Raw genomic sequence first — 13864 nt, 5'->3', positions numbered from 1 at the left:
TCGAGAAACAGATGCAACCCAAGATATAAAAATGTTTGTGAATTTACAAGATTGGCTTCCTGTGGGGATCATGAGTATTGGTTGTAAGTATTGTTAACTTTAGTAACTCTGTATGTGTTAAATTTCTCCAGTTTAGCAGGTAGAGTGTTTCCTTTGTGGAATTCCTGAAAGTTACAGTTTCTTGTCTCTGACCTTTAGATGTGTGGTTGTCCGGGTTACTACTACCCACGGTGGGTTGTTTTGGTGAACCTGTTTTCTCTTTTCCTGTGTGACCTTTCAGTTACTATGGTAAACCTATCCCATAATAGTTTGTAGTTTTTTGCTTTAAAAGGCCGGTGCTTGCCGGCAATAAACGTCGCCTTGATCAGACTCTTGCCTTGGCGTCCTTCCTTTCTCTCTGCCCCATCTCCACCCCGCTGCTCTTTCAGGTTTGAGGCACTGCTGGACAGTGCTCTGCGTCGCCGGCTCGCGACAGCTTCCCGTGGCCGCCCACACAGTCGGGTACAGAAGAGGGCAGAGGGTCCATCCGCACACTGGAGACTAGGATCCCGTCAAAGTCCTGGAGCTCACTGCAATGTCTCTGTACCAGGAGGCGGATGGGTCTGCTATGGAGGCTGAGGAGTCCGCACCGGTAGCTGAAGGATCCACACCGGAAGCCGAGGAGTCTGCGCCGGAAGCCAGCAGATGACGTCGGGTGAAGATTGGAGCTCCTCGGAAGGAACAGAAGCAGAGCCTCTTCCTCATGTCCCCTTTATACCATCCAGGCCACGAGCCGCCCTAGGGTGGCGCTGAGCAGATTTACTTAAACTCCTCTTAACCAAACTTCTCAAGCTGACACACTCAGCCATTACAGAAGTGTGGCCCGAGATGTCACCAGTGTGGAGGTCAGGAAGCCCTGGGCTGTGGGGAATCAGTGGCTATGGAGGAGGCTGGAAGAGAAGAGGGGAAGATAAGGAGGTGACCCCTACCAGTGTACCTGCAGATAACCTTCACAGCAGAGCCAGCTGTTTCCAGAAGCCTCTTCCTCGGATTCCAGTGCTGTACTTAATAATCTTATGCTGCCTCTGTCCTGCCTGACTCTCGGCTGAGGCTGAATTTCACATAAAATAAATTTCCTCACATTCCACACCCCCTCCAAATTCTTCTAAGCCTAAAGAAAAAAAAAAAAAGGACTAAGATTGCCATGAAGTAGAGTTTCTTCTCCATTCCTGGATGAGGCAATAAAAAGTTTATTCTGAGTCCTGAACCTGCCCTTTCTGACCAATGGAAATGTACTACAGGAGACAGGCGATGAGACATTGATTAGGATTTCCTGAAAGCCAAAAGATAGGAGCGGGTTACATCATCAGTTTTCTTCCAGTGAATTGCTTTTAATCCAAATTCTAAAACAGATGCTTATCTCCACTTTTGTCTGGGAAACTATGGAAGGGGAACACTCTGCTTTCCCCTCAGTCGCTGGTGTGATAAGTGAAATATTTTTACAGGCATTTGAAAGGATGAGGAGGGAACACAGTCAGTTTGCATTGATACAGCATGCTTGGACATGCAGAACACTTCTGGTGCATTTTCTCTTCTGATCCTCTCTGAAACCTTTTGAGACAGGGAGCTATTATTACCCCCTCCCTTGTAGATTAGAAAACTGAGAGAAAGTAAGGTCAAATGATGTTTCCCTTGGCCATATAAATAAAAGACTAGAGTGCAGGTCTTCTGGCTTTTAGCCTAATGTTCTTTCCCCTATACCACACTTAGGAGTGTTTTCTTCCTTTTCCCATTCATTTATTTTCAGTGAACAAACGTTACCTGAGCACCTACTCAGTGCCAGAACAGCCTATCAAGAAAAGTTACTATGAGAACAGTTGCTATGGTAAAAGTTGCTATGGTAATTATTACTATGATAATCTACAGGGATGAAAAATAGACTAGTGGTGGCCCAGGGCTGCAGTGACCACTAGGAAGTTTAAAGCTGCATCTGTGGGTAAGTAAAAATGTTCTAAAATTAGATGAGTACAATCATGATTGTGTGACTTTGACAATATTAAAAACCACTGAACTTTAAACAAGTGACTTTTATGGTAAAAAGCTATATCACATATCCCAAGTTGCTTTTTCTAAAAGATAACTATCTTTTAAAAAGGCAGGAGGGGAGGAAGGAAAAATCAGGGCAAAGGCTCCAGTGGGAAAGAGACACAGCACATTCTCAGGTTTTAGTTGGATTCAATACCCCTAAAACAGCACCCTCTTTTTATTTTATCTAAATCTATTCTCCTACCCACAAGGAGATTTCACATTCCCAGATAGCATGGATTGCCCTTTTCCTGTACTCCTATGGTCTGTGCTGCTTTTTTTGCTTTTATTTTGGTAACAGGGATCCAACTCAGGGCCTTGTGCTTGCCAGGCAGGTGGTGGTGCCTCTGAGCTAAATCCCTGGCCCTGAGCTGGTCTTTTATTGATGACATCAATGTCATCCTTCCGTGTCACCCTTCTCTACCCTGGTTCTCCCCTTCACCAGACCGAATTCCCCGAGCACCAGCCCTGAGTTTTGTCCACCTCAGAATTCCCCTCAGAACCTGCCACACAGGTGGAACTTTTCACCTCCTCCCTCTCTCTCTCCCCACTCCCTCCATCTCTGAATCTTCCCCTTTGAGAAACATCTATGTCCCTACTTTCTGTTATCTTTTACTTTGCTCTTTGTTTATACCTTGAGTTTCTCATATAAAAGAAAGCATGTGATATTTAAGCTCACGTGTCTGATTTACTTTATGTAGCAGCATGGTCTTAAGGGTGCATCCATTTCCTACCAATGACTGAAGTTCGTCTTTCTTTAGGGTGGAGTAGCACACCTGTGTGTACAGATGCCGCATTTTCTTTATCCCTTCATCTGTGGAAGGACACACAGGCTGCTGCCAAGATTCCGCTGTTATGAGTTCTGTGCGTGTTTCACTGTAACGTGACATCTTTAACTCTTTTAGGAAGATACTTGGAAGGGGAATAGTGGGGTCAAATGGAATTTTTAGCTTCAGTGTCTGAAGAAATCTCCATACTGATTTCCATAGTGATCGTACACATTCCCACCAACAATATAGAAGGCTTCCTTTCCCCACCACAGCCGCTCCAGCATTCGTTATTGTTTAATTTCTTGATGGTGGCCATTCTTTCCGGGGTAAGGTGGGAATCTCGGTGTGGTTTTAATTTGCACTTTTTTAATGGTCAGTGATACTGAGAATTTCTTCATGTATTTATTAGCCATTGTATTTCCATGGCGTGTCCTTTCATTTCACTCGTCCATTTTTTGAGTTGTCTTTTATTTCACAGGTCTAGTTTTTAAAAGTTTTTTATATATTCTAGATCTTAGTCCTCTGTCTGAGGAACAGCTGGCAAAAAATGTTTCCCATTCTTCAGGTTGTCTTTTTGCTCTGTCGGTTGTTTCTTCTGCTGTGCAGATCTTTAATTTTTTATGACCCATTTGTTGATTCTTGGTGCTATTTCCTGTACAGCCAGGGCTCTGTACAGAAGGTCCTTGCGTATGCTTCTGACTTCAAGAGTTTTACCTACTTTGGCTTCCAGCAGGTCAAATGATGCTGTTTCGACATTTAGCTCTTTAACCCACTGTGATTGCAGTTTAGTGCATGGTGAAGGATGTGGTTCTAGGTTCAGTGTTCTGCATGTGGAGAGCCACTTTCCCAACACCAGTAATAAAAGAGGCTGTCTTACCTCCAGTGAAATACCTTTTCATGCTAGTGAAATTGTTAGTGGCCAGGAGCTTCTTGCCAGGGGAACCAACCACATAATTGGAGGGGCAGAATGCTCAGACCCATCCAACTCCCACTCCCACCCCTACCCCTAGGGAGGGAAGAACCGCTGAAGGTGGAGTTGCTCCCGGGACCAAAGATCTGCTTTTTTTTTTTACTCAGACGTGGTAGAAATAAGATGGGGTCAATGAATATCGAAAGCACACACACTCCAGCACAAGCAAAGTATTTATTGAGTGGGGATCCTTCAGCCAAATGGAAGCTTTGACTGAAGAAGCAATTGATCCAGACAGTGACCAGGCTGCTGCTTTTAGAATAAAGGAAACAGTGGGCTTTTATCAATTTGCTGGAGTAGGGCAAAATCCAGTCATTTTCAGTGACCAGGAGCACAGTTTCAAATGACATTTTATCTTGTGACAGATTTGGACCACCAGGCAGCCCTGGTTAACTTGTCTTCGAAGCTGTTGCTGTCTGGCACTGCAGTCCTGCACAGAACATTCTGGCTGTGTACTTGGAGGGCTGGGCTGACGGGGTCAGCCTTGCTCAGGAATTGCCGACTTACTACTGCAGCTGCTATCATCATCTTACATAAGTATCCTGGCCTTATGACAGGACTGAAGGACTTTTAGTCCTTGAGCAGCTGGAAATGCACAAGAGTGGGGCCATGGAAACCCATGCCAGCCAAATTAAACCTGTGTTGGAGTCTTGGACAAAGCGTTTCCTCAATGATCGACATGGCTGTGTGTGGAGCTGAATAGGATGTGATACAGAGGTTAAGACAGCAAGGCGGACAGACACAGAATGAAGAGAGAGATGCCAAGCCTTTTATTCTGTTTTAGTCACCCATCAGACATGTGCTGACTCAGTGAAGAATCAGTGTTCTCAGCAAAAGTGGCCTCAGGTCACTGGCGATAACCCAAGCAACTATTATCATAGCTCATACATTAGAGGTGCTACCTGTAGCAAGGCTAGTGGGACACTAATTACTTATTGTACAGCTGTGTGACCTCCAAATTTAGTGATTTTAAGTTGACTAAATCAAGTGAAGCTAGAGGATTGGTTTAGGGTTTTTTTTTTTTCTTCTTGGTAACAAGTTCTCATTTCCTGCAAAAATTTTGCTTTTCAAACATTTTTGGTTTCATCGGGGTCTTATAATGGGTCTGTTGAAACATGCTATGTTACAAAGGATAATAGTTTGTCACATCTAGGATTTTATTGTGTCATCCCATCTTTCTCTCCCACCATGGTGGTACCTAACTATTTCAGTTCAATCAATCATGCCAATGCAATAAAACCTCCAATTACCTAGGATAAACACATGGACATGATGGATGCCAACGTGTCCCAAAAGGATAGGAAGGCTTTGTGCTTGTATTAGTCAGCTTTCCCATCACTGAGATATAATACCCACACCAACAACCTAAAGGAGGAGAGGTTTAACTTGGTTAATGGCTTTAGCCAGTCAATGGCTAGCTCCCAGGTAGAAACATCATGGCAGCCCGGGCATGGTGGTGCAAGCCTGTAATCCTAGCACTCTGGAGGCTGAGGCAGAAGGATGGCCCTGAGTTGTAGGCCAGCCTGGCTACATAATGAGACTGTCTCAAAAAGAAAAAAAAAAAAAAGAAACATCATGGCAAAGATACTTAGGTCATGGCAGGATAGGAAGCAATCGGGAATAGCAACAGAGAGGAAAGGGCCAGGAACAAGATATAGTACCTAAAGTCATGCCTCCAGGACTCACCCAGACCCACCCAAAAGTGTGCTTTACTGATCCCCTTAGCAGCTCCCAATTTAACCAACTTGACACAATTAACCCTAACCATCACATTCTACCCCTTGTCAACTTGACACCCAAACAACTGTTTAATCTATGGTTAATCTCCAACTAAATACAATATCAAATTAATAATTCCACCTAACATGTTACAACTATCCTATGTACAACTGAGAATACAATAATTTCTTCCCCAATCTCAACAGTTTCAGCATTTTTCAGATGACATCAGGCATGTTCAGGGTGGAATAGCTGTAGACAGTTCTAGGATTTTTTTCAAAAGTCTGAGTGAAGTTTCTTCTGAGACTCAAGGCAAATTCTTAGTTGTGACACTCCATAAAAATAAAAAACTAGTTACATAATCTCAGCTATAAAGGCACAGGATAAACATCCCTTTCCCCAAAAGGAGGAATGGGGAATAGAAAGAGTTGGATTAAAGCAAGGCTGAAACCCAGCCAAGCAAACATTAAGTCCTGCAACTCCATACTGGCATTTGGGGTACATGGTGCTATGATGTGAGTTCAGGGACCTTGGCTCTCTCACCACTGAGCCTTGCTGGTCGTAGCCCACATGGCCTCTCTTTTGAGCTAGCTTCACTCATAACCTGCAGCATCCCTGAAACAGATGTTCCACACCCCTGGCATCCTTGACATCCTGGAGTCTCCACTACAACATTGACATCATTCCAATAGCTTTGTTCACTGCCATCTCAGGGGAACATTGTGTGGCCTCCCTTTGAAATCTGGGTTGAAGACTTTTAACCCCACAGCTCTTGCATTCTGCACCTGGTTCCTCATATGAACAATCCCAAAGTCTGCTGTAAATGGAAACCATAGCTAGGTCCTCTTGGACGGTCATTGTATCAGCCTTGGAGTGCCTATATGGCCAAACAGTGAAATGAATCCTGAAGAACTAATTCTCCAGAAGGTACTTTCTGAGCTGGAGTCCCAGGGACTTTCTACTTTTGCACTTTTGTATCTTTGAGCCTGTGATGCATGATGTGTTGCTGGTTTCTGAGTTACCCTCAAGGCATCTTTCTTCCCAACCCTGTACAAAATACTTAGTTTCTTTTTAATGACGCCAATCTCTTCAGAAACCACACATCTTTTGACCCCAATTTAACATATGGTTCCTTTGGGGTCAATTTTTAAGTTTTTCAGATTTTTCTGTTCTGCTGTTTGCCCCTGATTTCCACTCTAAATCTGACTAAAAGCAGCCAGCAGTATCCATGCCACAGTCTAAATATTGGGCTGTCTTGAAATTTCCCCACCACATTAATTAGTCCACTGTTCTTAAACTCATTCCCATGAAAAGGGAATGACATAGGCATAATTTGAACAAATTTTTTCCAGAGTGTAACACATATGGCCTGTAGTCCATTTTTCAGCAGAGCCTTTAATTCCCATCTGAAACCTTCTGAGCCTGACCATTACTGCCTGCATTCCTACCAGCATTCTGGTCTTCTTACAACATTCTAGGGCTTCTCTGGGTCACAGCTCCAAACCTTTCCAAAAAACCAATTCCAAACTCTTTCAAACAACATGTCAGATATAGTCACAGTAACAACTCCACTCCTCTACCATTTTCCCTATTACTCAGCTTTCTCATCACAGAGACACCTGACACCGACACCAAACCTGGACATCAAGCGCCCCACCTACACCAACCTCAACCAGCCATCAGCCTCATCAACCAGATTGTGTCCTCCATCATTGCCTCACTGTGCTTTGACAGGGCCCTCAACGTGGAGCTGACAGAGCTCCAGACCAACCTGGTGCCCTACTCTTGCATCCACTTCCCTCTGGCCACCTATGCCCCAGTCATCTCTACAGAGAGAGCCTACCACAAGCACCTGTTGGTAGCACAGATCACCAATTCCTGCTTTGAGCCTGCCAACCATATGGTGAAGTGTGACCTCTGTCATGGCAAGAACATGGTCTACTGCCTGCTATACTGTGGAGATGTGGTGCCCAAGGATGTCAATGCTGCCATTGCTGCCATCAACACAAAGCCCAGCATCCAGTTTGTGGACTGGTGCCCCACAGGCTTCAAGGTTGATATCAACTACCAGCCACCCACTGTGGTACCTGGGGGTGACCTGGCCAAGGTGCAGGGTGCCATGTGTAGGCTGGGCAACACGACCACTATTGCTGAGGCCTGGGCCCACCTGGACCAAAAGTTTGACCTGATGTATGCGAAGAGGGCTTTTGTACACTGGTATGTGGGAGAGGACATGGAGGAGGGTGAGTTCTCAGAGGCCTGGGAGGATACAGCTGCTCTGGAGAAAGATTACAAAGGCATAGGCATCAACTCCATGAGGATGAGGGAGAAGAATACAACAGCTACCTGGAGCCTGTTCACTACGTCTATTGCAAAATCCTTTTGAGATAAACAGTCTCCTTGCATGGTTTCCTGTTCCTCTCTGAGTCCTTCAGTTTCTGCTGCCTTCCCCTTTTCTGCTGCTGCTTCTGCTCTAAGATGCTGCTCATGACCCTCTTCCACTCCGCAGTATAAGTGAGACTTGCAAGGGTCCCTCAGCAGGCCCAGGAAGCCTGACCACAGGGACGTTGATATCAGGTCCTTAGGGACACCCAGGATAGGGAGGGAATGAGGACCAGAACCTGCATCTATCTGTCTAGCTGCAAACTATTAAAGGATACAAGTCTTCACTTCTTTCCAACTAGGAGCCCATTCGTTTCTCTGTTGGAGATTTGGGCCCCTACACTATTTTTCCTGCTGCCTCTACATTCACCAACTCTGGAACAAACCCTGGCCTAGGCTGTGCTGTGCACTGAAGGCTTGGGAATGGGGCTGGCCGGCCCAAAGTTCCTGGGCACAGAGCCCTGTCATACGCTTGAGGGATGGGAAAGGGAAGTCTCCTACAGTTGTTTGTGCTGTTGCACTCTCAGCTTTGCACAGCTTATCTATCTTGATGCTTTGCTGAGGGTGGGGCTGTGCCATTAAAAGTCAGGTCATCTCCCTGCTTGAAGAAGAAGAAGAAGAAGGAGAAGGAGAAGGAGAAGGAGAAGAGAGAAGAGAAGAAGAAGAAGAAGAAAGAAGAAGAAGAAGAAGAAGAAGAAGAAGAAGAAGAAGAAGAAGAAGAAGAAGAAGAAGAAGAAGAAGAAGAAGAAGAAGAAGAAGAAGAAGAAGAAGAAGAAGAAGAGGAAGAAGAGGAAGAAGAGGAAGAAGAGGAAGAAGAGGAAGAGGAAGAAGGAGGAGGAGGAGGAGGAGGAGGAGGAGGAGGCGGCACGGCAGAGAAGGTCTACCACAAACAGCTGACTCTACCTGAGCAGTACCTTCCCTACCTGACACCCATGATCTGAAGTGGGAGAGGTTTAATTTGGCTCATGGTTTCAGATGGCAGTGGAAGGGTATGCTGGAGTGAGATACTTATTAGAGATAGAGAGAAAGGGATAAGGGACCAGATATAGTACCCAAGGTTATGTATTCACATCCTACCCAGACATACTCAAAAAGGTGCTGTAATAATCCCTTTAGCAGCTCCCAAGTCACTCAAGTTGGCTCACCTAAGCTTAACCCCACAGCACCTTCCCCACACTCCTCACAAAGGTCGGCTCTCCTCCAGTTGAATCCCCCGTTAAATCTCTCTCACTTATCAGATTCCTCTAGGCTCACAACTCTCATAACACTCTTTCTTGGCCCTAAATCACCTTTGGTGTCTGGTAAGGAAAGGCCCTCCCTGCCATGCATTGCTTCCTTTCCATTTTTATAAGTCTCCCGCTCAGGGCCCGGTACACAGCCTTCTCCCTACCAAACGCCCATTTTCAGTAGATCTATTTTCATTTTGACTTTCAACTCTTTTCCTTTAAATCTCTTTTCCCTCCCTCCCTTCCTTTCCCTTCCTCCATCTCTTGTTCACCTTCCATCTGAGTAAGTTCTTCCTACTACCTAATACCTCTCTTCTGTTTTGCTTCTTATTTATACTTTGGGAAACAACGTGATAGTTTAAAAATGTGATCTTGAAACTTGTGTGTCTGATTTATTTCATTTAAGATTAGGTCTCAAGGTGCATCCATTTACCTAAAAAATGTCTTAAGTTTATTCTTCTTTATGGCATAGTAGTACTCCATTGTTTATAAATACCACATGTTCATTATACAGCCATCTGTCGATGGGCATATGGGCTATTTCCAAGATGTAACTGTAATAAATCTGTGCTGCTGTAAACACAGGTATGCATGTATCACCGTAATATGATGACTTTAACTCTTTTGGGAAGATGCCTAGAAGGTGAATAGCAGGGTCAAAAGGAACCTCTAATTTTAGTTTTTTTGAGAAATCTCCATACCACTTTCCTCAAGGGTGTACCAATTTACCCTCTATGGACAATGGAAAAGGATTCATTTTTCCCCAGAATTTGCTATTGGATGATTGCTTGATGATAGTCATTCTTTATGGAATTAGGCTGACTCTCAGTGTTGTTTTAATTTGCATTTCTAGAATGGCCAGTGGTTTTGAGCATTTTTTCATGTATTTATTGAGTGGTCATACTTCTTTGTCTGAAAAGTGTCTGTTCATTTCCAATGCTCAAGTTTTGATTGAGTCTTTAAATTTGGTGGTTCTAATTTTTTGACTTCTTTGTATATCCTAGCTATTAGTTATCTGTCTAAGGAGTAACTGGCAAAAATATTTTCCTATTCTGTAGATTGTCTCTTCACTCTGTTGGTGGTTTCCTTTGCTGTGCAGATGCTTTTTAATTTAATGTAATCCCATTTGTTGATTCTTTGTAGTATACCTTGTGCAACAAGGGTTTTGCTCATAAAGTCTTTGCCTACACCTATGACTTCAAAAGTTTAACCTGTTCTATCTCCCAATAGATTGTTTCTGCTTCAATATTTAGATCTTTAATCTATTTCAATGCTAGTTTTTAGTGCTTGGTGTGAGATATGGGTCTAAATTCAATCTTTGAGATGTAGAAAGCCAGCTTCCCTGGCACCATTTATTAAAGGAGCTCTCCTTCCTCCAAAAAAGGTGTTTGGCCCCTTCATCCAAGGTAAGGAAGCTGTGTGCTTCAGGTTGTTTCTGCAGCTTCTATTCTGTTCCACTGACTCATGGATCTGTTTTATTTTTGCTGGTACCATATGGTTATTACCTCTGTAGCTTTGTAGTATAGCTTTAAATCTGGGATTGTGATGCCTCCTACCTTGTTCTTGTTGCCCAAAATGCTTTTGCTATTCTTGGTCTCTTCTGGTTCCATATGAATTCTAAGATTATGTTATCCAGGTCTGTGAGGTATGCTACTGGAATTCTAATTGGGATTGCATTAAATCTGTATAATAGGTTTGGAAGTGTGGCCATTTTCACTATATTGCTTCTGCCTATCCTGGAACAGGGGATGTCTTTTCATTTTCTGGTATTCTCTTTTATTTCCTTTTTCAGTGTACTATAGTTTTCATTATAGAGGTTTTGCACTTCCTTGGTTAGGTTAATTCCTAAGTATTTTGTATTTTTGATGCTATTGTGAAAGGTGTCATTTCCTTAATTTCTTCCTCAGTGTGAAATTCTTATTTTCTATGTATAAAATCCACATGATAGAATGCTATTCCATCACTGAAAATAGTTTATATATACATTCTCAATAAAAAGACCTTAAACAGTTTAGGTTTTTAAAACATCAAGTCACAGATGGCATATACACTGTGATCTCATTTTTTCTGAAGAAAAAATTATGCACTATTATCTCATTTGAGATTTGCATTAAAGTTTTTTACCCATTCCTCAATGATACTTTCTTGAAGCCATTCCCAAAAAGTTCCAGGGAATTTCTGTACTCCCCAAACACTGCAGCAATTTTCAAACTTCTTTTGTGACATTTAATTCTCATTCCCCCACTTCCCTTCCTCTCTCTCCATCCCTTTTTCCCCACCCACCCCCACCTCTCTGGCAAAAGGACGCACCACACCGATGTGCCTCACTTTCCTCACTCTGCCAATACAGGGACTTGATAAATATATAAGATATGGATGTGAAAAGTGTCCAGAATGATTTCAAAACCGTATTTTGTTGGGTTAACCTCATAGCGTGGATAGAGAATTGTGGGGTTGGATACCCTCCTGAAAGTGTGATGGACTTCGCTTTTGCCCCTCCTACTTATAGTTTTCCTCTTCCTAGAACACAGCTTCACTGCCACATTGAAGTTAGCCTTGGCCATGTGGCTGTTTTGACCAGTGGAGCACGTTAAGAAGTATGTGTGATTGTAGTGGACACATTTAAGATCCAATCACAGTTCCACACTCTCTGATCCTCTGCTAGTGGTGAGATGGCAGCACTCTAGAATAGCAGCATTTCCTCCTTCCTGGGCCCTGAGTATCCGTGATGAGTAACATTTATTGGATATGTAAATATAAAATAAATGAGTAAGAGCATCATGTAAGGTGCCCCTGAAAGAGATTAAAATGATGCTTGTGACTATAGCATAACTCAGCCTAACCTAATGTAGAAGGAATGTTAGAGGAGAGAAAGATGGAGGGTTTTAAATGAGCCGGATGTGGTGTCACGTGCCTGTAACCCTAGCACTTAGGAAGGCTGAGGGAGAAGGACTGCAAGTCTGAGTCCCACCTAGGCAACTTAGACATGGTCTTAAAATAAAAAATCAGTAGGGCACGTATGTAGCTCAGTGGTAGAGCACCACTGAGTTTGATCTCCAGTACTGCAAAAAAGCATGACGGGGGTTAAAATGGATTTAGACCCTGCTATCAGCAAACAATTTAGACTGTGGCACACAATGCCACAGACTGCCTGAACAATGGACTTAGACTCTGCTACTGATAAAACTGCTCCCACGTGCTATCTAGACAGCCCACTGTCCGTCTGTGCTCCCGGGGCACAGCGGTGATCATGCACTCAGCAGGAGACGTGGTGACGGCGCCCTGCTTCCCACAGAGAGCTGTGCAGTTCACTCGGGGCCACTCAAAGGGGACAACAGTTCCAGCAGGGGTGGTGGAGGGGACGCGGAACACTTACCTGCAGAAGATAGCCTTTCGCGCTTGGTGAGAGTGACGCAGAGGACCTCCTATCACAGAAGCTGAGGCGCAGTGAAAAGTTGAAGAGGAGTCAGATGCTGCACAACAGATACACACATACACACGTGCACACCACACAGACTTCCAAACAAGGAAAGGCAAGGGAAAGCCTGGCGGGTCGAAGCTTGCCCCAGACTAAGAGACACTAGAAATGGTGTTTCCAAGAAGGCTTGTGTGTGATTCTTGAAATGTGGGCGTCTCAGGTTCTTAAACCAACACCTTTCCTTTTCTTCTCTTGACCTGTCTCCAGCCTTTGCTCACAGCTACACGATCAGATCCAAGGATCATCGAAAGCCAAACAAACAATGAAGAACAAAACAAAAGCTGCTTCCAGCATCCATGGGTGGGGCTTTCTCAATTCAACTTCCAAAAATATCCTCCTGGAGAATGCATTACTCACGAAAATGAAGAGAGCCGTACGTACTATATTTCCAGGATCAAGAGGTGAAACCACAAGACAGTGGATCTAGTTACTTGGCCCAGGTTGAGTGAATTCTGTTTTCTCACAATAAAATAATCATTTGGAATAGCCTAATTTGAATGCCCATGTTTCCATAGCCAGTGTTGAAAGACCCCCTCTGCTACCGTAAGCAGAGCTGATACATGCAGCCTCTTTCCTTGGCGTGTTCCAAGGATGTGCAAGGGATGTTTCTCCTAAGTCCATGAACCAGGTGTGTTGTCAGAGCGGGCAGAGCTGATTGGCACCAGCTCCAGCTACCACCTGGTAGTGGTGAAGCTGGGAACTCACACACCAGCTTCCCGGTGCCAGCTGCTCCTGCCAAAAACTCTTTAAGATCATGTTATTCCTAACAGGCTGCTTGGGCCCGGGGTGTTACAGAGTTCAGTGAAAAGCTTTCTTCATCTGCACTGAGAGCCCTTCTGGATGCCCACAGACCTCTCAGGCGCTGGGCCTGGTGAGCTCCTGGCAGAACGGGAGTGGACTTCGGCAGTACCAGGGACGTTGGTTCCTGTGGCAGAACCCAGCTCACCTGCAGATCCTAGTTCCTGTCTTTCTCAAGTGAACCATCTTTGAAGGGTGGAGGCTGTCGTAACCCCCTTGCAATCTGGCTTCTGTATGCCCTGTCCGTCGTCCATGCCTGCGAACACCTGGACCCCAGGTGTGACCAGAGTTCAAGCCGTTTCCCCAGTACAGTTCAGTGGAAGCAAACGGACCTTTGCGGACACTGAAGTTGCCTAACTCTGCTGGCTGAGCTACTCTGTGTTGAAGGTTAGAAGGGGGCGGGTGTCAGCTCTAGCTCAATAAACCAACTGGTTGTGCAATGCTTTGCCAAATACGT

The 13864-nt window shown here is 44.4% G+C and overlaps 1 pseudogene; it reads left to right on the top strand.

Moving 5' to 3' along the window:
- Positions 1-7064: 7064 nt before the first annotated feature.
- LOC104854609 lies at positions 7065-7914 on the top strand (annotated as a pseudogene).
- Positions 7915-13864: the final 5950 nt, after the last annotated feature.

The sequence above is a fragment of the Fukomys damarensis genome, unplaced genomic scaffold (assembly GCF_012274545.1).
Source record: "Fukomys damarensis isolate Sample0158 unplaced genomic scaffold, DMR_v1.0_HiC HiC_scaffold_11, whole genome shotgun sequence".
NCBI lineage: Eukaryota > Metazoa > Chordata > Mammalia > Rodentia > Bathyergidae > Fukomys > Fukomys damarensis.
Note: the sequence above shows the minus strand (reverse complement) of the source record. Positions and strands in the feature narration are given on the sequence as shown.